General features: G+C 35.2%; 1 protein-coding gene across 1 annotated transcript in view; it reads left to right on the top strand.

Annotated features, from left to right (window-relative positions):
• Positions 1 to 22,654, top strand: part of TENM3 (teneurin transmembrane protein 3) — a 1,346,985-nt gene that overhangs the window by 444,612 nt on the left and 879,719 nt on the right. Inside the window, exon 6 of the mRNA XM_027676660.1 lies at positions 7,644 to 7,683. The gene's annotated coding sequence lies outside the window, so the exon portion shown is untranslated. The remainder of the gene's footprint in view (positions 1 to 7,643; positions 7,684 to 22,654) is intronic.

Genomic DNA, 22,654 nt, shown 5'->3' with positions numbered 1-22,654 from the left:
AAAATGATCATCTCACTTCATGAGGATCAGCACGGCCAAGTCAGATATGGCAACACACTTTCTGAGCCCTTTCTAATAAAGAATGGTGTGAAACAAGGCTGCGTTCTCGCTCCTACCCTATTCACAGTCTTTTTCAGTATGATGCTTCAAAGGGCCTCGGCAGACCTCGACGATCAGGACGGTATCTACATTCGATATCGTACTGATGGAAGCCTATTCAACCTAAGGCGACTGAAGGCCCATACTAAGACCCTAAACCATCTTGTCCGGGAGCTGCTCTATGCTGATGACGCCGCCCTTGTTGCCCACACAGAAGCAGCTCTGCAGCGTTTAACATCCTGCTTTGCAGAGGCTGCTGAGCTCTTTGGGCTGGAAGTCAGCTTAAAGAAGACAGAAGTTCTCCATCAGCCTGCACCTCAGGAAGTCCCCCACCGTCCCCACATCACCATCGGCCAGTCAGAACTCAATTCAGTCCAACAGTTTAATTACCTAGGCAGCCTCATCTCCTCAGATGGTAAGATTGATGGGGAGATAGACAATAGGTTAGCGAAGGCATATAGTGCTTTTGGAAAACTCCATAAACAAGTATGGCATAATAAACACTTGAAGAAAAGCACCAAGATCAGTGTTTACAGAGCCATGGTGCTGTCTACTCTTTTATATGGTTCCGAATCATGGGTCATCTACCGCCACCACCTGCGTCTCCTAGAACGCTTCCATCAACGCTGCCTCCGTACAATCCTTAACATCCATTGGTCAGACTATGTGACCAATACATCTGTTCTCGAACAGGCAGCAATTACGAGTATTGAGGCCATGCTCCTGAGAACGCAACTGCGTTGGGCAGGGCACATCTCTAGGATGAAGGACCACCGCCTCCCTAAGATCCTGCTCTATGGTGAACTTGCCACTGGCTGCCGCAAGAGAGGAGCTCCAAAGAAAAGATACAAGGACTCCCTGAAGCAACAACTCAGCCTCGGGCATATTGATCACCATAACTGGTCCACTCTGGCCTCTAATCGGGAGGCCTGGAGACAGACCATTTATAACGCTGCTGATGCTTTTGAGAAGGCACGCAGGATCACTCTTGAGGAGAAAAGACAACGCAGAAAGAATCGAACCTTGCAGAATATACCATCTAAGGAGTCTTTCTGCTGTGTCTTTTGCAACCGGACTTGCCTTTCTCGTATTGGCCTTTTTAGCCATCAACGCGCTTGCATGAAAAATGGGTAGAGCCCTTCCCAAATCTTCGTTCGCGAAGCCTAGCCATGATGATGATGATGATGATGATGATGATGGTACAGTAGCCGGAAAAAACCAAATAACAATTTCCACTATTATTGATACTGATACCTTCTTCATCTGTCAGTCATAAGAGAATGAACTTCCCCATAATACCGACTGTTTTCATTGAATAGTTATCCTATGAATATATCTGAGATAAAAACAACAAAAATTTTATTACCATACACCATTTATCAAGAATTCTTCATTTTCCATTACAGATCTAAAAGACTCTTATAAAGCAAATTTATATTTAAGATGATTTTATTTTTATTGGAGTTGGTTGAAAATTAGGAACTTCCAGCACTAAAACTTTCTTCCCCCTCCCCCAAGAAATTTTAATTGAAAAATGCATTAACTTCTTTAGCTGGAAAAGATGTTTCCCTTTTTTGGGAATGCCGGGGGGGAGAATTTAACGTGGGAATCATAAAACGTTAGACTTCCCATGAGAAGCAAAATTTATGCAAATGAGCATGTTCATTGGCAAAAAGCTAGTTTGAAAAAAATATAATTTACATTTATTATTAGCAGGCAAATTTGAAATGATTATATTATTTTTGCATGTACACATATTGTGAAAAAAAAGTCCTGTATGAAGCAGCAGCTTATTCTTACATTCTTGTTAAGAACTACATAGTGACTTTGTGTGCTTTGTAGAGATGCAGACCAGCAGGCAATAACACTGTATAGCAGTGGCCTAAGAATGAATACTTTTGAATATATAACATTTATATATTGAGCAAATTAAATTATTGAAGTAGTTTTATTAAGCTGAAAATGTTTCTTTATCCAAAGCTATGGATTTCTAGCTTAGCATTTCACCAGCCTTTTGCTCTTGAAACCCACTTTCTGTTGGAGGATTTACATCCAGTTAACTCGTCATTGATATCGCTGGAGCTTTTGAATGCTGTCAGAAAAACATGTAGGTTTTAGGAGAGACATATTGACAATGAAAGAAAAATAAGAATAAGTACTGTAAGTTAATTATGCTTTATTCAAATTTAAACAGCAACAAAATTCTGTATCTAATGTTCAGGAAAGGAAATGAATTCTCCGGTCAGTGCTATATAATGTTTTGTTTTCTCATAAAACAGACTCAAATGTGTTTGGAGGTACTATATGATAAATGTACAATTTCAAATGTTAACTTAATAGAGCTTCTACTGTAATTTCCCTCTCACTTCCCAGAATCTAACAGTTTGATTCATAAAATAGTTTTTAAATGGCAGTCAATCCTAGCTTCACAAGGATTATTGTGTATATATACACTATAGATATAGGGCAGCTTCATATATGCAAAAAATTTTAATCCAGTATTAAATTTCGAGTCTAATCTGAACCTGCATGGAGGAAAATGTGTTTTTGCATTAAATATCTGAATATGTTTCTAGTGAATAAACTGATGGCTAAAAACCAAAAAAACTTTCAATGAAAGTGTTGTCAAAATTCAGACTGAATTTGTAATGGCGCTTTTTTTGTTGTTTTGAGCAGGGAATAGATTCACAAAACTAGCAGCAAAGAAGTAGCAACTGTTTCTCATCTTTATCTTCCCCTCTCCACCCACTCACCTCTACCCCTGCAAAACTGAAGATATATATGTTTTTTAATGCAGTTACTCCTATATATAGGAGACTAGGTTTCAACTCCTTCCCCTTGACTGAGATATAAACCTCTATTTTCTACCTTCCAGGGGAAGCACCAAGCCAATGGATATTCTGAAGTGGTATGCTCTCACCTGAGCTATTTGAACTGCTACTTTGACCTAGCTGTGTGCCTCCCAAGTGAATTCTTTAACCACCAGACCAAAGAGTCATTCTCGCTCTTTGACTCAGTATTTAAATAATCCATGCAGAACAGGTTTTTCCATGGGGATTGAGAGAAGCCAATTATAGATTTCTCACTGGTTTAAGATCTCTTTTGGGAAAGTGAAAATGTGGGTTCAAGAATGTGCAGACAAGGTCTTGAACCTGATTGTCCCACATTGTATATCAGATGAGGCCCTAACCGCAGAGCTATTGAATAAGTGAAGAGAGGGGAGATTCTCTTTACTTCCATGAATGATTTACAAAGAGTGTGTAAACTTAATCTTTCATTTCCAGTTCTTTAGCTTTGTGTTTAAATAACTTTTGCAGAGTTGCCTATGTCTCTGGCAAGTATATAGATTAATGATTGCATAAAAATGCTACTTTTGGGAATGTTGAAAGATAATTCTTCTCCATGCTTTTTTTTCCTAAATATTTCTTGAATATTTCTCTCAGTTCCAAATGAGATCAAAGTATGGTTTTATTTATTCAGTAAATGTATATTTTTAGTTAAATTGGGGGGAGGGGGTAAAGGAGGGAGGTGACTGACTTTTTTCAATACCCCTTTTGTTAAAGCATCTAACTGAAAAAATATTAATACATAAACCTCTGCTGCATATAATTCTGTGTTTCCTAACACTTCTTAATTCAAGAACCTGTACTGAACTGGTGTGCTTATATTAAGAAAATGTAGTAGAACTCCCTAGCTACATGAATGCTTATTTCAATTCAGACACAAAGATCAATACAAAACCAGCACTGCCTATTTATGAAATCTGAATCATTTTTCTCTATCTCTTACATTGCCAAAGAATTTAAGGAAAAGCCAAAATAAAGTACAGTCTTAATTTAGTGGATGATTTTCCCTTCCTGTAGAGTTGTAATAAAGGAGAAGAGTGGAAGTGTGCCATTCCCTAACTAGAAAGAGAACTTGGTTTTAATCTTGGTTTCCCAAGCTATCTTTTACTTTATATCAGTGCATGAATGGTCAAGAACATAACATATACTTCCTTTTCCAAGAGATATACAATAGAAAGATCAAGACACAATCCAGATAATCAAGTCAAGCTTTCTAAACCTTCATGACTAGGTTTCTTCATCTCTACCTTTCTGAAGTTTACCCAGGAAAATGAAGAAATTCTTTCCTTTTCTGTTTGCACATATTCAAAGAGATCCACTGTGCATTTCATGGGGGAATAGTCTATGCACATTAAGTGTCCTAGAAATCTAGATCTACTATGAAAGGCAGTTATACCATAGCAGGTATTTAGGTAGCCCTGATGTTCTCACTTAAAATCAGAAGATTGTTTTGAAATATCTAATAGATTTGATTGTTGCTGGTGCTTCTTTATTAAATGCTGATAGAAAACATACTTGAACCCAGAGTTGTTCATATGTGTCAGTTCTCCCAAAATAATGCATTTTTCTAGAAGACTTCTAATGAGAACGTCCAAAAAAATCAACATTGTTTCTGGAAGAGTCAGGTGTATTTACTAACTGGTATTTTTTTGTTTGTCGACCCTTTTGCAAAAAAATTAATGCATTGGATTCTTAAAGTTCATTGTTAAAGCAAAAACTATTGCTAATAAAACATGCTGAATTCTATTTTTAACTAATCATCTGTCTTTCTCGATTATGCTGGATCTTCTTAGTCCATAAAACTAAAACTAGTTTCCATTCTGAGAAATTAGGATATTTCAGCCAATGTTTTATTTTTAAGACCGAAAACATTTTCTGAACTACAGAGGTGAAAATCATAAAATGCAAATAATCAGTCTTTATTTCTTTCTTTCCACTCCCATATCCTTAGATTTAAATGGCATATTAAAAACCTGTAATATTATTTTAATAGTAATTCCTATACATGTTCTGTTTTGTATCTAAGAATCTTGTCATACTTTATGGATTTAATAAAACAAGAAAAAATATATGTAGTGGTATACAAACAAGCATCCAAATATAAATCTTTAAAGTGATTATCCACTCATACAAAGCAAATACAATTATGAAGTTTTAGTACATGGACAACTTCTGCACTGCATGCAGGCTTTGATGAAACCTGTAACCTGACCATGAAATCAGTAGGGTGGGCAAACCTGGGGTGTATTTCTTTTGTCCTGCCCAATCAGGACAGCACGTGAGCTAACTGGCAGCAGCAATGAGATGCAAAGTTAACAGAAACATAGAAGGTGCTGGAGGGATCATAAAGTGAATTTTTGCAGTGATTTTTTTTTTTTTTACAAAAAGTCTTTAAGGACATCCCTCAGTTATCTCAGCATGTCTCTCTCAAGATTTTCCACAGTTATCTCCCACCTGGTACACAGTATGTATTCCGTATCAAATCTGTCTCCTCCAGCTTAAATCATGCACGTGTTCAGGTAAAACCTTCTTCAATGACATTTGCCACCTGAAATTGTTTTCTTACTTCATCACGTATCAGAAGACTAAAATTGATGCTCAGGAACTTTAAAAAAAGCCCTAACCTAAAAAATCCCACACTAAAACTCTTGCAAACATGGGAACCTTTCCAGGCTTATTTTTCTCAATACCAAGCAAAATCTTAAGAATGAAAAATATGAAATCGTAAATGGAATAGCTTAAAGCATGCTTTCTTCACAATAAATTTATGTTCAGCACATATGAAATTAAAATTCTTTGTTCTTAATTAGTAAGAAAGTTTTAAAAATGTATTTTTTGTCTAAGCATTAGATGATCAGGTGCCTCTACTCTTTTGCTTCAGGGCCTCTCTTGTTGAGTTGAGCCTGTGATGGAGCCTTATGTATATCTCTGGTTTTGTAGTATTGATATGGAGCTGGCTCCCTGCCAAGTCTCCAAACCTTACCACAAGAAGTCCCCCCCCACCCCAAATCAAGGGAGAAGAGGGGAAAAAAAACCCCAAAAGAACCGAAAACGAGAGAGAGACAAAGCAATATATATAAATATATTTACACTTATATACAATTGAAATATATATACAATTTCACAGGGAAAAGGGAAAGGGGAAGGGAAGAACAAAAACCAAAATAATATATATCTATATATCCCGATCAGTAGGCCAAGGTCTATCAACTAAAAGAATTAGCAAAGAATATCTTACTACTCTCCTTGGGACAACGGAGAGTCACGCTGGAGCGACTGCGGGCAGCCTCCGCCTCCCAAAGTCGACAAGGCCTTACCAGGGCTCACTCTCCAACCCGGCAGACTCAACAGCAGGGAACTCGCACCTCCAAAGCCGCCGGAAGGAAAGAGAGTGAAGGCCTTTCCTCCCTTCTTCTTATAACCTGGCTTACGTAAAAATCGTAGGGAATACCAGGTAAATCTGGGCACTTCCTTGGTTACAAACTGGTCACCAAGGAAGGCCTAGGCCAAACTACCACAAGTATTTAGTAGATGAAGTTAATCTCCAATTAAAGACACTTTCCAAAATGATTTTCCAATCCCATAAATATTTAACAGCAGAAATAATAACACTTAGTGCTTGAGTTAGATAAGTTTTTACTTATGGCCTACTGAAGTACATAGATATTTACTTTGTGTGAAACTATACTTAGATTCTACAGGTTGTCCATTAATTTAAATATTAAAAAAAACGAAAGAAAAAAAAGTGGAAAAAAAAAGTCTTGCTCAACTAGTAAATTATTTAGGCCTCAAACAAGGTGCAACTTTAATAAAATATTTCTAACTAGACTTTTCAAGTGGTTTATATAAAGCAGGCAACTGTTCAGTCTTTGTAGAACTGGTATACTGCTGTTAAAATCATGGAGTATTTTTCTTTTGTCATTGCACTTCGATTTTATTTTTCCTATAAAAATGGGGCAAATTCCACATTCAACTGAAGCATAGAACTGAATCTTTCTATTACATATTCCCTGCCTGAATGTCACACTAAGGCCACTTAAGTCACTTCAGTCAGAGATGTTCAGAAACACTTCTTCTGAGTACTTTAATTGTTCATCAAGGCCTAACCCTTTGAACATTGCTTTAAGGCATTTTGGCTCTGCTCTGAGTCACTGAAGCAAAATTGGAGCATCTGGATGCAGTGTCAAAATAGCCCAGGCAGCTTCAGTGCAGCACCCAAGTGGATAATCTCAACACAGAATACAAACACTGCATTAGTGATTGCCGGAAGGCTACAGTTCATCTTCCTCTGAAATACAATACAAGAAAAGTTAAAGGATGATACTTTTTTCTTTGTATCTTCTATTGTGTGAACAAAGAATCAAGCTGTGTTTTGATGCTTTGTCAAGTGTTTGGCAGCATTTCCTTGTTTGCCCTGCTAATCCACTGATTTTCCTTTTTGGACAAAGCAATGAATGTTTTTTTACGGTTTATGCTGTATTAAATATGTGAATGCAAAAGAAGGAATCCAGTTGATGATGTTGCCTTTGAATCAGAGCATTGAATCAAAGTAGAGGAAGAATAAGTGTAATAATATTTTCGTTGCCTATTAGTAATATAACATCTAATTATACTCTGCTAACTTCTACATAAAATTTCTATAATTCTATGACTTATGTCATAGAAATTTTATTTCTTTTGCTTTGTTTGCTTTCACAGATGGCAGCAAAATTGCATTTCATTGATTGAAAACAACATTGTAAGTAATTCTTTTTGTTTCTCCTGTTGAATTAGGTTTCACATTTTATTTTTCTGAATCTGCTAAAAATTTATCTCATGGATAAAACTGTGTTCTTCCTTGAAAACTGGTGCACAATTAATGCTCTGTGAGAGCCCGTGAGACATCTGGCATGTGGCTACAGATACAATCCCCAAGCCAGATTTCTTTTGCCATCGGCAAGAATAGTTTATGTAAGGCTTAGGCCAACAGGTCAAGAAATATGAATGCAGAAGCATGCTAAACATACCACCTGACATCAGGCTTTGCCTGGAACATGGTTGATCTGTAGAGTGCACACTAGAATGAATACTGGAGTGAAAAACTGGGGCACAGCAGCGTATATAGTCTGTTCCCTGACTTCCTATTTTCCTAACTGTGCATCTAGAATTTTATTCTTGTATGTGTAAAAGTGAAACTAAATACAAACAGAAGAATCAGACTGACTTGAAGCTTTATTTTTGTTTAATTCAGATAATGCTTTCATGTTATATATATATGTATATATATATACATATATATATATATATAAACCCAACATACAGTAAAATCATTTGTTGTTTAATGATACTAAAAAACCTCTGCTAAACACTCCGCTTCACACTACTATTCAAACTATTCACACTACTCTTACAAATGCATTAACAAAATATATTCTGTTTGGGACATGTTAAGTAAATGGGTAACACTTTTTCTAGCATGTCTAGCTGCCGTTAATTTAGTTAGTATTCATTTTAACTACACTGATCATAATGAATTCATTTAGTATTAATGTGAACATTATACACATTTTTAGGCACTCCATTATAATTCAGCAATAATTAATGTGCATAATAAATGAAGTGTTACTACTCAATGCTATGATAAAGCCATGTTGTTTCGTTTGAAAAGCTTTAGAGGAAGTATGTTTAATCTCATTGGTATTCCAATTGTTGCCAAAAGATATTCTTCAATGGCAAAGGGCAATTCACATTGGAAGACTTGTTGACTTTTCAGAGAGATTCCATGTTTGCAATTTTCTAGTGATTCACTTATAAGATACTAGCATTTCAAGTGAAGTGCAGTAGCACTTACATTTTATGATTGTTCTTCCTTTCTACTCCTACAAGAGTAATCCAAAACTGAGAAAGCAATATTTTCTGTGTATCACACATCAACACAATTAGGTGTGTCAAAGGCATCCATGCCCACTTCAGGGAGCTGCATAAAAATAACGACTAGGGGAAACATAGCAAAACAAGAATGGCCATGTCAGATTAGGATAAGAATTGTCTGGACAGCATCCTGTCTCTGGGCACTGACAAATAAATATCCAGAGAAAAGTGAGAACAAATTCCCCAGCCTCCAGCATTTTTAGCTGATGAAATTTCATCAGATGTATGTAGTTTCTAAAGATTAAGATTTTTTTTTGTATTCCATGAATTTATTCCCATAAACCTATTTAAATCTTAGAAGAGATTACCTTTGTAAAAAGTTGCAAAGGTCTACTACCCTGTTCATTTTGTGTATCAAGAACTACATTTTTTGTCCTGAATGTGATTTCTTCTATCTTAATTTGAATCTACATTCCATTGGATTTACTGAGCTATAAACAGTCCTTTCCCTGTATTCCACCAGTGATTTGTGACCCTCATCTATATCCTTGTTTTGAGATCTTTTCAAGAGAAGTATCCTACTCTTCTTTCTGTACAGAAGGTGTTGTTCAACTTTGTTGCCTTGTTTTGGATTTTGCATGCTACATGTGACTTTCAAAGTGTGAGAAGTTCTTAGTTTTATACTATTTCAAAATTACTCCCTTAGCTTTTCCTTCTTAATTTCTTAATGAATACTGATATTGAACAGTTAAGCAACTATGGGCTCATTTCTCCACAGTGACTGTCAACTCCAAGCTCACTTAAATTTCCCACCTTCCTTCACCCCATTTGTGTATCACTTTACATTTATTTACGTTTATTCTGCCATTGTATTTCCCTGTCACTCAGGCTTGTGAGCACAGAATTTCTGAAATTCTGCGCTGTCTGTCCTTGTCCCGGCTAACCCAAATAACTCTGATCGAGAACATTTGTCAACAACTCTCATCCCCCTTTCCCAGCTCATTTATGAATGTTGAACAGCACAAGCTGTCTTTGCAAAAGTCCACTCTTGAGTTTTGTATTATAGTTTATACTAACTTGAACAATGTGGACTTCAGTATATTAAAGTCTGTCAAAAGACAGACTGTCTTTTTTTGTATCTGCTATTTAACTTTTCATTCAAATTTATTTTCACTGCAATTTACATCTTCCAGATCTCAGTACCTTTATACTTCAGTAGTCAATAAGCCATTTCATTTGTGAATTATCTTACAACTCTTGAGTGAATACTATCTTTCTAATGATTTGTTACTATTCACGTTCTCATCACTTCCTTTCTCCTTCAAGTGGATGTTCCCACTGAGAGTTATTAGGATACATTATTACACAGCAAGCAATCTTTACCTGTAGTTTTACAAAATATGTCAATATAATGCTAATTAATAAGAATTCAGCTAATCTATGAACTTCTGACTTTTCTTCTGCTGATATATTTGACCTTGGGCATACGACTTAACCTCTACACCTCTTTATTTTTTCCCTTCCTGTTGAATTTTACAGATTACATGTATGCTAGGTATTCTTATTTATGTTTTCACATTAAAATTAATTAAATTTTTGGTATAGAGTATTGGATAAAATGAAATAAAACAAATTTTAATAGTTATTAAATAGATGCCTTCGTGAGAGAGAAAATCATAAACTATTTGGAACCACTCGAGATTTTAGAAAAGTTCTTTGATTACTTCAAAAGAATAAAATTATAAAAGAAATTATTTTGTACACTACATACTGAATTTGCCTACTTTCTTTTGTAATTTTTTTAATTGATTTATTAATAAGGAAGACAAGGTTTTTAATTAAAGTAGCCCAGCACAGTCACTACAAGCATTGCTTCTTATTGAACTCAGCAGTTGCCACTTGTGAAATGTTAATGAAATTTTTGACCTTTTTTGTATTACAATCTTTTCTGTCTTTCCATTGTTAAAGTAACTTTCTCAGGCAAAATTCATTCATCCAGCTTCACTTTGCTTCTGTATGGAGGAGATTGCAGCATTAAACTTTAAATAGATCAAAATCAGATCTAGTTATGCTCAGATACGTAATGTTTAAGTTAACATGTTGAAGGCTTAGTTTCCTCAAGTAAACCAGAGAAGCATGTTCTCAATACCACTTTTGCTATTGTTGTATGCCTACAAGGTTTCATTCTCATGAAGCTCTTTTCTGTTTAGATCTGATCTTAGGTTCTGTGGAAGTCTTCTACTAGTTCTTTCTTATAGGCTTAGTTAAGAACAGTCCTATCTACCTTATCATTATTCCATAACACGCCATTAGAAATCTTGTTTTTTATAAATAATGATCCAAAGTATTTACCTCCAGTTACTATTAGGGACTTATGACCCTGTTTGCAGAGATACTGAACTCCAACAGCTATGGTTGAAATGAAAGGGAGATGTTGACTCAAAATTCTTGTAGATATGAGATTACTAATACATAGAGTTGGTCAACGTTTAAATCTTTCATTCTGTTTTTGCTAAATAGATAGTACACTATTTAACTATTTCTGTCAAATATTATTTTCTCATTTCTTGTGAAGGATGAATTCAGTTTCTGAATGTCTCCAGAGGTGGCAAAAAAATTTAAAATTTTAATGACAAAATTAATGGCATTTAAATTTTTTGTTGAAAAAATGCCAAACTTTAGGACAATGTAATTCATTGTATTTCATGCATACTTTGAGGGCATACTCTATGTGATTTGTACTGATGTTTATTTAGTGTCACAAAGGAAGTGTAGCTTAGGCTTACTTCTACCTTCCTGGTATGGATTAGCTTGGGTAGGTAATGAATGGCTTTTCCTTTTTAATCTGACATCTTAATCTGTATTTTTTCAGATCTCTTTTATTTTCAAAAGATACTCAGTATTTGCTCCTCTTGTTTCCATACATCTTCTTTTTGGATGTCACTCCATTAACATTTGTTTAATTGGTGCATTTTCTCTCAATTTTTGTGACTTCTTAAGGCCTTTGTTCTTATGCACAGTTTTTCCTTTCATGACTGATACCAGTGGTTACGTTTCTGACCACCTCTATGATGGCTGTTCTGGAGCTATTCTTGGGGAGAGGGGGAATAATCAGTTAGATGAGTCTATCAATGGTACATCTAGTTCTTTTACAATAGAAAGACAGAAAAATGCCTATGCGGGAATACTCATAAAGAGTTTTCTCATGGAAATATATGAAATCAGCTATTAATCCAAATAAAATGTCTTCAAAATGTGGTTGTCTTGAATCAATTCAATTTAAAGGGATTTTAAGAAACCAGGTTCTGACTGAGATCCCAGCAAGGAGGATCAGATTGCAAATTGCACCTTGTGTGCCCAGTGCTTAAGCATTCTTAAGGATTCTGTCCCATTACTTTCACTTAAGCTTTGCTTTTCAAGATTAGGACCTATCTCAGTAAAGGAATTAAAAAATAGGTGCCTGAAGACATACTGTCTAAGAGATATGCAATACAACAGACTTTAGCCCAGAGCCCCTTTCTGCTAGTGTTGTTTAAGCTCTCAGAAAAATAGTATTTACAATGAAAACCTTTAACAACCTTTTAACATGCTTGCTAGCAGGCACTGATTTAATGGTAATGTGACAGCTAAGATTTTAGTGAGAGACCCTTTTATTTCTGTAAGAGAAGTGTTACACATTCTGAAAACCAGACAGATTTTTCTGGCCAGTGTCTCCTCACGTTTGTGCCAGTAGGGATTTGCTGACTACTCAAATTATCTTTCATAAGTTAGCATGTCTATCTTATAAAAAAATGTTTATCTTCCTTTATGACATTTCTCTAAATAGTCACTTTTTAAAAAAAAATGGAAACAGACTTTATTGTTTTTAATAAGTGGCTACATAATGTTCCCCCAAAAAACTGCTAGATTATATGATGCAAGACATCAGTTTAATTGACCCTGCACTCTAGCAAATCAAATTATATTTCTTAGAAAATACATTCACAATTGCCAGTAGAGTCTTCTCTGGGGAAAAAAAAGTGAAAAGACAATATTATAATCTCAATAACATTTATATTGTTAGAAAAAGTGCTGATACATGAAATTAAGCTCTGTTGTATTTCAACTATTATTCTGGATGAAAAGTGCTTTATTTTTTATTTGTTCTAGCAAGGCCTATTACTGTATCTCTACATACAAGCTATATTATTTAGTCATACCTGTGATCAACTAGAAATTGTTACATATCACAGCAGTCTATATTTTTTATATAGTGCATCCTAATATAGATTTTCTAACCTGACACCTTAATCCTTTTAAGTTGTATGTAATTTTGTATTCTTAAAATACATAGTTGTACTTATTTTATGCCTTTGCCATTTCTTAACCTATGTTGTAGTGGTTTCATATAGTGACAATTGCATTTTAGAAGAAATCTTGATTTAGAATCTGAGTAGAAGAAACTGGAAGAAGTGAAAGATAGTACAAGAAATACACAAGAAGAGTAGATTTGCTTCTTGATTTGTTTCAAAGGTCATGTATTTGGGCCAAACTAGAATTTGCTATTGGGCTATTGTAGCTGGGTTTGGGGACAAAATTCTAGTCTTATTTATTTTTCACACTACCCTTTAAATTCTTAATTAAGTAAACTGAACTTCTGAACCTATCTTATTGTATGCTGACACATCCACCAGTTGTATTAATGTGTTTCTATTAAAAGTGATCAGTTCATTCTGATGTCAACCAGAAGTCAGTTACAGGACCACAGAAATATATGGAGCATTATAGTTAAATATCCCTAGATATTTACAGGTAAAACGGTGTATTATTATGAATTGCAACCTCTTTTATATTTTCAAAGTTCTTACAAGTATAAGAGATGCAGATTAAATTTCCTCTTTGAATGAAAACGGAGTTTTGGAAGTCCTGCTTCAATTCTTCTTAAAACTACTCTTGACTCTTGTATGATTTTGCAGTGTTCTATTGTGTTTTTTCAGAAACAGTAAATCATTTCCTGATTCACTATTTGTGTCAGAGTAGAGAGATTATTCCTGCTATTGTCACCAATATCATCCATATAACATTTTAATTCCTCAATGCAGTGTCTAAAGCCATCTATCTTGAAAAGTGGGATAGAGTACTTTTATCTGTGATAATTCTGAATCAAAAGCTGCATATTTCCAGTGTTTAAGCACCCTGATGATTTTCCTATTTTGAAAATTTAAGAACTGTGTTGGAAACATATGGTTACGTATGGTAAATATTTGCAATAGAGGTAATGGTAGAAGTGATCCATTGATCCGTGAATGGCTGTGGTTCTTTCCTGTTTTTTCATTTCTGTTTCTCACCTTGAGAGACTGTGAGAGCAAATATTTCACTTGGTATCAAATTCCCCCATTACAAAACTGTTACAACACTACTAATTCAAGCCCCAGATCACTATCAAATTGTCACTATTACCTTGATGAGGTAAGGTGTCCTCAACTATGGATACAGTAGAATTCAAATTACAGCTGAAAGGCATCTTCTTATGTTTAGCTTATCTCCTATCGTGTTTCTAAACAAAAAGGTGTATAGAAATTTTCAACCTATGAAACAAACTCAGTGACTACATATATGACCTAGAAAATACCACCAGCTTCCTCAGGTTAGCAGTATTCATACTTGCTTACTGTTTTTTGTTTCAAGGGATGCATTTGCACCTGAAACTATTAGGATTCAGCTGAAACAGATATTTCAAGATGTGTCCAATGCATGAGACGTTACTCTGTCACCCCTTGCTCAATGCATAGTTGTGTGTTCAAGCATAACCCTTATTTAGAAGTACTGTGGAGTGGAATCTACCCTGTGGAAACACTGGAAAAAGTAAAGCTACCCAGAGGTTTCAAGCTCGCAGCAGTCATTAGTCTTCAAGCAACCTCTGTTTCAGACTAGGGTACAAAACAAGTGGTCGGAGCTACAACATTGTTTTGCTTTGAATCCTCCAGCCTAAGTTTGTTTTTTTTCTTCTTCTTTCATGTGCTAAGTAGAGGCATGTATGAGATTTTTGCAGTAGAAAGAAAATAGTGTAGAAAAGTTTTCTTGCAGTCAGTTTGCAAACCTCACAGCAACCTCATTTCTGATGTTCATCATTCTTTCATGCTTCCCCTGTTGAGACTGCTTTAAAAACAGTTTCATTTATACCCTAGCAAACTGTCACACAAATTCACAACATAGTTAAATTAGACCCAGAAGTTCACTCGCCAAGCTAAGTCTGTTTTCAGAACTATCAAAGGAAAAGTAAAATATTTCAAAGAAAGATTACTGGGTTTGTAACAAAATTTGTCTAGAGACAAAACAAGCAAACAAACAAAACAACCCAAAAAAAAACAAACAAAAAAACCCCAAACAAGAACAACAAAAAAACCTCTTTCCATTTAGCTGTATTTTTGTTATAGCTCAAAAAGCTTTCTTATTGAATTAAATGTGTTTAAGACAAACTGAAGGTCTCTTAAGACATATATACATATATATACAGTTAATGCATTGTAATAACTTACACCATTTTCTGCATTGCCCTCTAAGCCAGATGTCAGAGGATAAAGACAAAATGGACAAAATTTAATCATCAGGAAATACTTTTTTTTCTTCTGAGAGACAGGAAATAAGGAAGTCGATTAAACAGCTGAGGGAGATTCTGTTATATCTTACTAATAGCATTTTATCCAGTCACTAAAATGTGAGAGTAAATAGTAAAAACTAAAGCAGTAACTGACCACATAATCAAAGTAAAATTCCCCGCCTTGTAAAATTTGACAAGTTTAGTTTAATTTCTTTTATAATACAGTTGCATTAAAACTTATGCACAATATGTAGATAGTTAGCTAGGTGTAGAAAGAACTGTTTTCTTGTGGTTTCTCCCCTTTTATAGTGATTCTAGATTCTGTTGACACTTCTGCTCAGTAATGGTAATAGAGGAGACAAATATAGTGAGAAAATTATTTCTTACAAAGTTAAATACATATATAGTGGACTTTAGGTTTAAGTTACATTAGCCACAGGGAGCAGTTAACCTGTTTCATATTATTCTTGGTGAGGATCTGAAAAAATACAATAACTCGAAGGATGACTTTCTAGACAGTGCTAGACAGTGTTCTTTTTTTCCCAGAAAATATCCAGCTATTGTCTGAAACTGTTTTCCCACATGTTGCTGAAGATAAATTACTATACCACAACTTGCTGTAAATTATGCCCAGAGATAACTAATTTACTAAAATTCCTTAAATGTTAGCATCAGTTCAAAAAAATAACTTTTAACTGAATCTCCTTCACAGTGACACAAACTTGGTGCAATTTTTCTTGCTCTCCAATAGCAACTGAGATGTAATAATGCACATGTGAGTGTACACCTTCACAGAGACTTTGTTTTTAATTTTTGTTAAGCCTGTTCTCATTTGCCTTCAAGGGTTTATTTGCACATATTCAACTCAATATATGTCAGACTACATTTGTATTTAATGCCTAGTTAATTGTGAAGACACCTTGACTTCAATATTGTGCTTTAAAATTAACTCCAGTGAACTGTGACTGAAAATGACCTTATAGGTTATTAGGTATGAACTGGAAAAATAAGCACTTACATTATTATATTGGTCTTACTGCCAATGACTTAAAGCTTGTTTAGAAATGAGTGCCAGTGCTCTTATTTTTGTTGACATGCACAGTTTACATGCACAAACCCTGTAGGTAAAAGGGAAAATTTCAATATCTCTTATAACATCATATATATTTAGGTTTAAATAGAAAGACTGTAGAGAGATGATGAATTTTTTACATAAAACTTTCATTGCATGTAAATCTGCTTGAGCATCTGCTTTAACAAATTTTCAGGTCAAATGCTAGAACAATTATCAGGCCCATCTAATCTCATACATAGATTCATGTGGTTATATACTGATCTCTACGAAGCCTATTGCTGCCTAGCACGGGCTTGAAAGTGTGATGCTCAGCAGGTTTTATTTGACCTTAGTTTTGATTTCCACATTTTTACCTCCTGTCCTTTCTTTGTCTTCATCTTCAGCAGTAAAGGTCGTTTACAACAAATAGTTTTTGGGAGCAGTAGCAAATTAATTTTGTAAAGCATTGTCAGCACAACTGCAAATCTCTGCCAGCACTAAACTTTGCAGGGACGCTAGTAGTTCATCTAGATAACGTAATCTGAAGCTCTACAAAATATATTTCCTGGTTTGTATATTAGATTCTTCTTTATGCTTCACTCTTTTGCCTAAGACTGTAACAATTTTTTTAGTTTTGATCAATCTATTTACACTTCAAAGCAAAACTTAGTAATCTGCACAAATATAGACACTTGTAAATTAATCACAAGTGCGATTCAGATGTGCTGGAACATTTCCAAAGAACAACAACAAAACTGGTGGAGGGTCTAAAGCAAAAGTGTGGTGAAGAGTCACTGAGGGAGCTGAGGTTTAGCTTGGAGAAATTGAGTTTCAGGGGGAACATTATTGCTGTCTACAACTACCTGTAAGAAGGTTGTAACAAGTTGGAAACTGGTATCTTCTCCCAAGTAACAAGGGACAGGACCAAAAGACATGACCTCAAGTTATGCCAGGAAAAGTTTAGATTGGGTATTAGGGAAAGTTTCTTTACCAAAAGGGTTGTCAAGCATTGGAACAGGCTGCCCAGGGAAGTGGTGGAGGCACAATCTCTAGAGCTATTTAAAAGACATTTAGATGTGCTGCTTAGGGACATAGTTTAGTGGTGGACTCGGCAGTGCTGGGTTAACGGTTGGATTTGGTGATTTTAGAGGTCTTTTCCAACCTAAATGATTCTATGAATTGCTTACCATATGTCCCCTTTATCCAGGGACATTTCCAGTAAACTGTAAGACATAAACTGAAAATGTAATTAACAGGTCTGATGGAAAAGGGAAATATTATAAGTATGTTCAGTTGCTTCAAGATAACTGCTCAGACTTCAAGTAAACAATTTTTACAAGTAGCGATGGCATATATTTTAGTCAGGGGTTAAACCTCTTATAGGTTTATAGAACATAGTGCCTAAGTACTCTTCTACTTAAAACCAATCCAAACTTACGAGCCAAGTTCTGCTAATGGCATGTTTTCTAGAGCACTCTTTAGTGACTTTCTGTCCAAATGCTCTTGCTTCTCACTGTATTTGGATGCAGTTGAGGTAGAAATTTATCATTTTCTTTTACCAGTGATTCTGGGCCAGCAGAAGAGCTGTATGTCTATAGGACATTAGAGGACTCCTTTTCAGAGGGAAACCATGTTGGTGAAATTGTTAGCTCTACTCTACCACAGCGTGATTGTGTGTCACCAGTGTATTAACTGCAAATCCGTCCTGAGCAATAGAGTGTTGGTAACCCAATTCGTGCTACTACATGCTGCTGTTTTAGGTACTGTGCTACATAAAGGAAAATTGATACGTGAATGCAACTAGCAATTTAGAAAGCAACTACTATGAAAAAGGAATAAAATCATAGATCCATTAAAGTAAACATGATAACTCCCACTGATTTCAACCCAAAGAGTCAGCTGCTGCTGAACAGCACTGGTCTATACTGTCTCAGGATACATGTTTTTATAGCTTCTTGTATTGCTGCCATTATTAGAAGAGGTGAAGCCTTACTATCATACTATTTTTCCATTTTGAAGTATTTTTGCTTGAATATCCTGAAAAGTAGATAGTTTATTTTCTTCACTTTCAGATATTTTTAAATAAATAAAAGGAAATAGTTACCAAAACCATTGCATTCTGCTCCTGCATTCTTTAAGAATTCATTCAGAATGAATTAATTGAGTCTGAGAGGTGTTTTTTACTAAAAAAAAAAATCATATGTAACACTTCAGAATGGTAAAAGTATCATTTTCTGCCAATATTTACCTTTGTCAGTGTTAAGAACTGTCATAAAACTAATGCCACTTTTGTACTAGTATATGCTATATACAGTTATGGATTTTCAAATAAAATGCACCAGAGCGAGCTCCTCCTTGACAGACCAATGGTAGACAGACAAAAAAATTTCTGGCTTTGAAAAATGTCATTAGAGTATAGATGTATCTGTCTGCGTGTGCATGTATGACAATCAGTGCTGCTGACTCGTCTAAATGCTTTGGGAACTGCCAATTTTTCTTTGTTACAAAAGCTCTCTCCTCCTCCTTAGCCTCCTATGCTTTGCCCAGCAGTTATTTATTCCTATCCACAAATTCCAAATCAGTATAGTCTGCTCCACCTCCACATAACTTCTGCTCTTACCCAGTTCAACTCTCAGCCTATCATCATTTTACATATCTGCCTAGACTATGTCTAAATTCCCCTTCCCTTCTGAGACTACCAGCTTCCTTCCTGGCCAGAGTGTTGCACCAGCCTTCCAGCTGAGTTGCCACTCTTCCTTTTCCATTTGTTGTCTCTTTGTGGGCCAAGTGCCCATGAGGAAATTGAGGTACTGCTCCAGTAAGAAAGATAAAGAGGATGGCCTTTATTAAACTAACAGATTCCAGAGCTGTATAATGGAAGTAGTCTGAAGGAGTAGGGACAAAGCCTTGCCTGCTCCCTGCACCAGCTAATATGGCACCTGAATAGCTGGATAGACAACTTATTCTCAGGCAGGTCTAAAATACATTGGATTACCTTAACTTCCTTTGTGGCACACTAAAATCTTATAATTAATTAAAAAAAAAAAAGGATATTAGAAATAGTGTCTTTTTGGGAGATTTTTTTCCTACTGATATGAATTAAGGGGTCAGCTGTGAAGAGCAAAGATTTTGCCAAGAAAAGATCAAAAATTTCCAGTCAGTTTCCATTTTAATTGAAATATTTGCTACCTAAAGCCACTTTTAATTAATCTACATGTGGAAAACATCCTTAATTATTTCTTCTCGCTTCCCAGTGTGTAGGTACTGATTTAAATCTAAAAAAAAATGTCCTTTATGTTTTCAGTACACATAATTCTTAAAATGCATGATCAACAATATCAGAAATGCATTGTGGTAAAAAGGCTCAGTGTGTAATAAACATCCTTTCTTAGGAGCCACGGGAATAAGAGAGGGCTGCCTGCAACTGTACTTTATAATTTCCAAGCAGGATATAAACTTAAGTCCTGCAGAGTTGTTAAATCTCACTTATCTTGGTTATTATAGGGTATTAAAATAGTAGATGGTTCTACCTTTTGATATCCCCTGCAGGAAAATTCTCTTATTTCTACTAAAAACTAAATAATTTGAAATTATAGGAAAATAATTTTTATTAAGATAGAATATTTTTTCTATTGTACCCTAATGTAATATACTGTTTATGTTGCTGGAGCATTTTCATTAATTTGCAGGTGCTGCTGCTATTGTGCTTGTTATCACAGGTGAACTGTTACTTTGCTGCCCTTGTAAAAAAACAGTAAACACACAGAGAAGTCAGTAGGGAATACAGAAAAATTCTGACTCTGTAACTGATCCTTACCTCTTTTTACCTCTTGGAGTAAAGCATTGCAAAATAAAGTTTATGTAGATCTTTGCCTATTAGTCTAGTACAATTGAGAATTGTTCAAATGGGAAAAAAAATAGGAGGAATCCTTAAAGAAATGTAAAACTAAATCTATAAATGAACTAGCAGCACTAATTAAAAAAAAATCAACAAACCAAGCACAATAGACATCTAACTGCTTAATTGCGATAACCAAAACATAGAGTTATCTCCATCTTTGGTGTGTCCATCGGGACTGCTTCAGTACATCTGGTTTCTTGTGTTTAAAATATTGTGTACAGAAATGTTTGAGCCTGCAGAGTTTACTTGTTTCTAAGAAGAAAGACTCTGCAGGAGAGAGTTTCTGTCCTGTGGATCTTACAGACTCTGCAGGATCTTTTGCTCAATGACCCTAGTTTATCAACAATTCGTTTGTGTGACTGAATCTTATTTCTCCCAGATAAACGAGTTTCAGATCATTAAGGCTGTACTGTCCTTGTTAGCGAGAATATATTGTTGGTCGGAGGAATGCCATAATGTCCTTTTCCAAAACACAGGAAAATAATGATTATAGAATATGTTTTCAGTTTTGTTTACAACTACCTTATGTTTCTTGTCTGATTTCAAGAATAAATTATTGATGAGGTTTCCAAATTGTGGATAGATTCTTTTTTTTTTTTATTCTCTTTGATGTTAAAGAATTTGTAGGCTTTTATGCAACATGGGGTGAATTTGGATGTTGACTAAACCTTCATAAGAAAAGAAATAAAGGATAGCAACAGTATCTGTATAGGTGTGCAATCATAATGATTTTGAAATGAAAAAACCCAACATATAAAAAAGGAGATGCCTTCTATGTAATGTATTGCATGATTAATGTGTAAATATTACAGCCTGGAAAAAAATCTAAGAAACTAAAAAGAAGCTTTGTGGCAGAGAAAATCCCACTTTTGCTTTTTTTTTTTTTTTAACTTTTGCATCTTATGGTATCTTTGGCATATATCAGAAAGGAAGACATTTTATTTAAAATTGTTAAGATCTAAAATTTGTGTTTGCCCATCTTAATTAAAAGAATTTAGTAAATTCTAGAAAAATAGGTTGTCTAGAAATCCTTTGTGTCAAATATATTTTGCCTGAGATTGTTGTCCAAACACTTCTTGAACTCTGTCAGGCTTGGTGCTGCGACCACTCCCCTGCGGAGCCTGTCCCAGTGCTCAACCATCCTCTGGGTGAAAAACCTTTTCCTGATATTCAGTTTAAACCTCTCCTGACTCAGCTTTATGCTGTTTCTTTGAGTCCCGTCACTGATCCTGAGAGTGAATGGATCGCTACCTGTCTCCCTCCTTCCCCTCGTGATGATGTTGAAGACCACAATAAGGTCTCCCCTCAGTTTCCTCTTCTCTAGGCTATTTTTATCCTCTAGAAATTTAAGGCTGCAGAAGAAATCCAGACTAGCCATTAGTTCAATTATCGGGAAACAAGTAAGAACAGTATCCAGGGCTCAGTGGGGTTTTTCTTTATTTGTTTTTGGTTTTTACAAATGTAAAACTTTTAACTTCTACACACAGATTAACCATTTTGTTCACCTAAGCAGCACAGCTGTTTCACGATTTAAATTTATGTCTAGCTGGGACCGGTGAGCAATACTTAGTCTGGCTGCTGTCTGAAACCCTAGTGTAGATAGGTACATCCCCTTATTCCACTATTAATTACATTAAAAACAAACCCCAAACATAAATGGTGAATACAAAGTTTCAAAGCCTAATAGTGATCTTTGGAATCCTAACACCATGAAACAAGTAGCCAAAATACAAGCATACAATTTTATCAAGGAAATTTTTTTTAAAAGGGCAACTAGGCTAGAGCCTGGCTGTGACTTCAAAGCTGTGTAGTTAATCAGGTCCCAAAATGAAATGAGAACCATATATCCACTGCCAGCTCAAGAACATAAAACTCAAGAGTTCAAGATCTGTTGGAGTATTGCTGTTTCTAAGGTTTTCTTTAGAGATATTACAAGCAGATGATGGTAGCCATATTGCATCAAATGACTGATTTTACAGTGGGTGAAATTCCTTCTGAGGATAACTTGCTTCAACATTAATGTCTTAATATTAAAAATAAAAAGGTTTGTCTTAATGCTGAAAGTAAAAAGCTCTTCAGGTTAAAGTTTGTTTTATCCAAACATGTCAGCAAAATCCCACTTGTGGGTAGCACATATGTTTTTATAAACTAAAAGCACACTATTCTGTTGTTTCCTTGCTTTAAGGGGGATAAAACCTGAATACATGAACTGGGTCATCAAATACTGAATAGTGCTGGTTGATAGGGAAATGTACAGTGTGTTGTGTTCAAAGGGACATTTTTTCCTCAAGTTGTTACATGGTCAACACTGAAGCACATCTCCT

The sequence above is a fragment of the Neopelma chrysocephalum genome, unplaced genomic scaffold (genome assembly GCF_003984885.1).
Source record: "Neopelma chrysocephalum unplaced genomic scaffold, ASM398488v2 Primary Assembly neopelma1_42, whole genome shotgun sequence".
Taxonomy (NCBI): domain Eukaryota; kingdom Metazoa; phylum Chordata; class Aves; order Passeriformes; family Pipridae; genus Neopelma; species Neopelma chrysocephalum.
The sequence above is the reverse complement of the archived record's forward strand: the minus strand, read 5'-3'. Positions and strand labels throughout refer to the sequence as shown.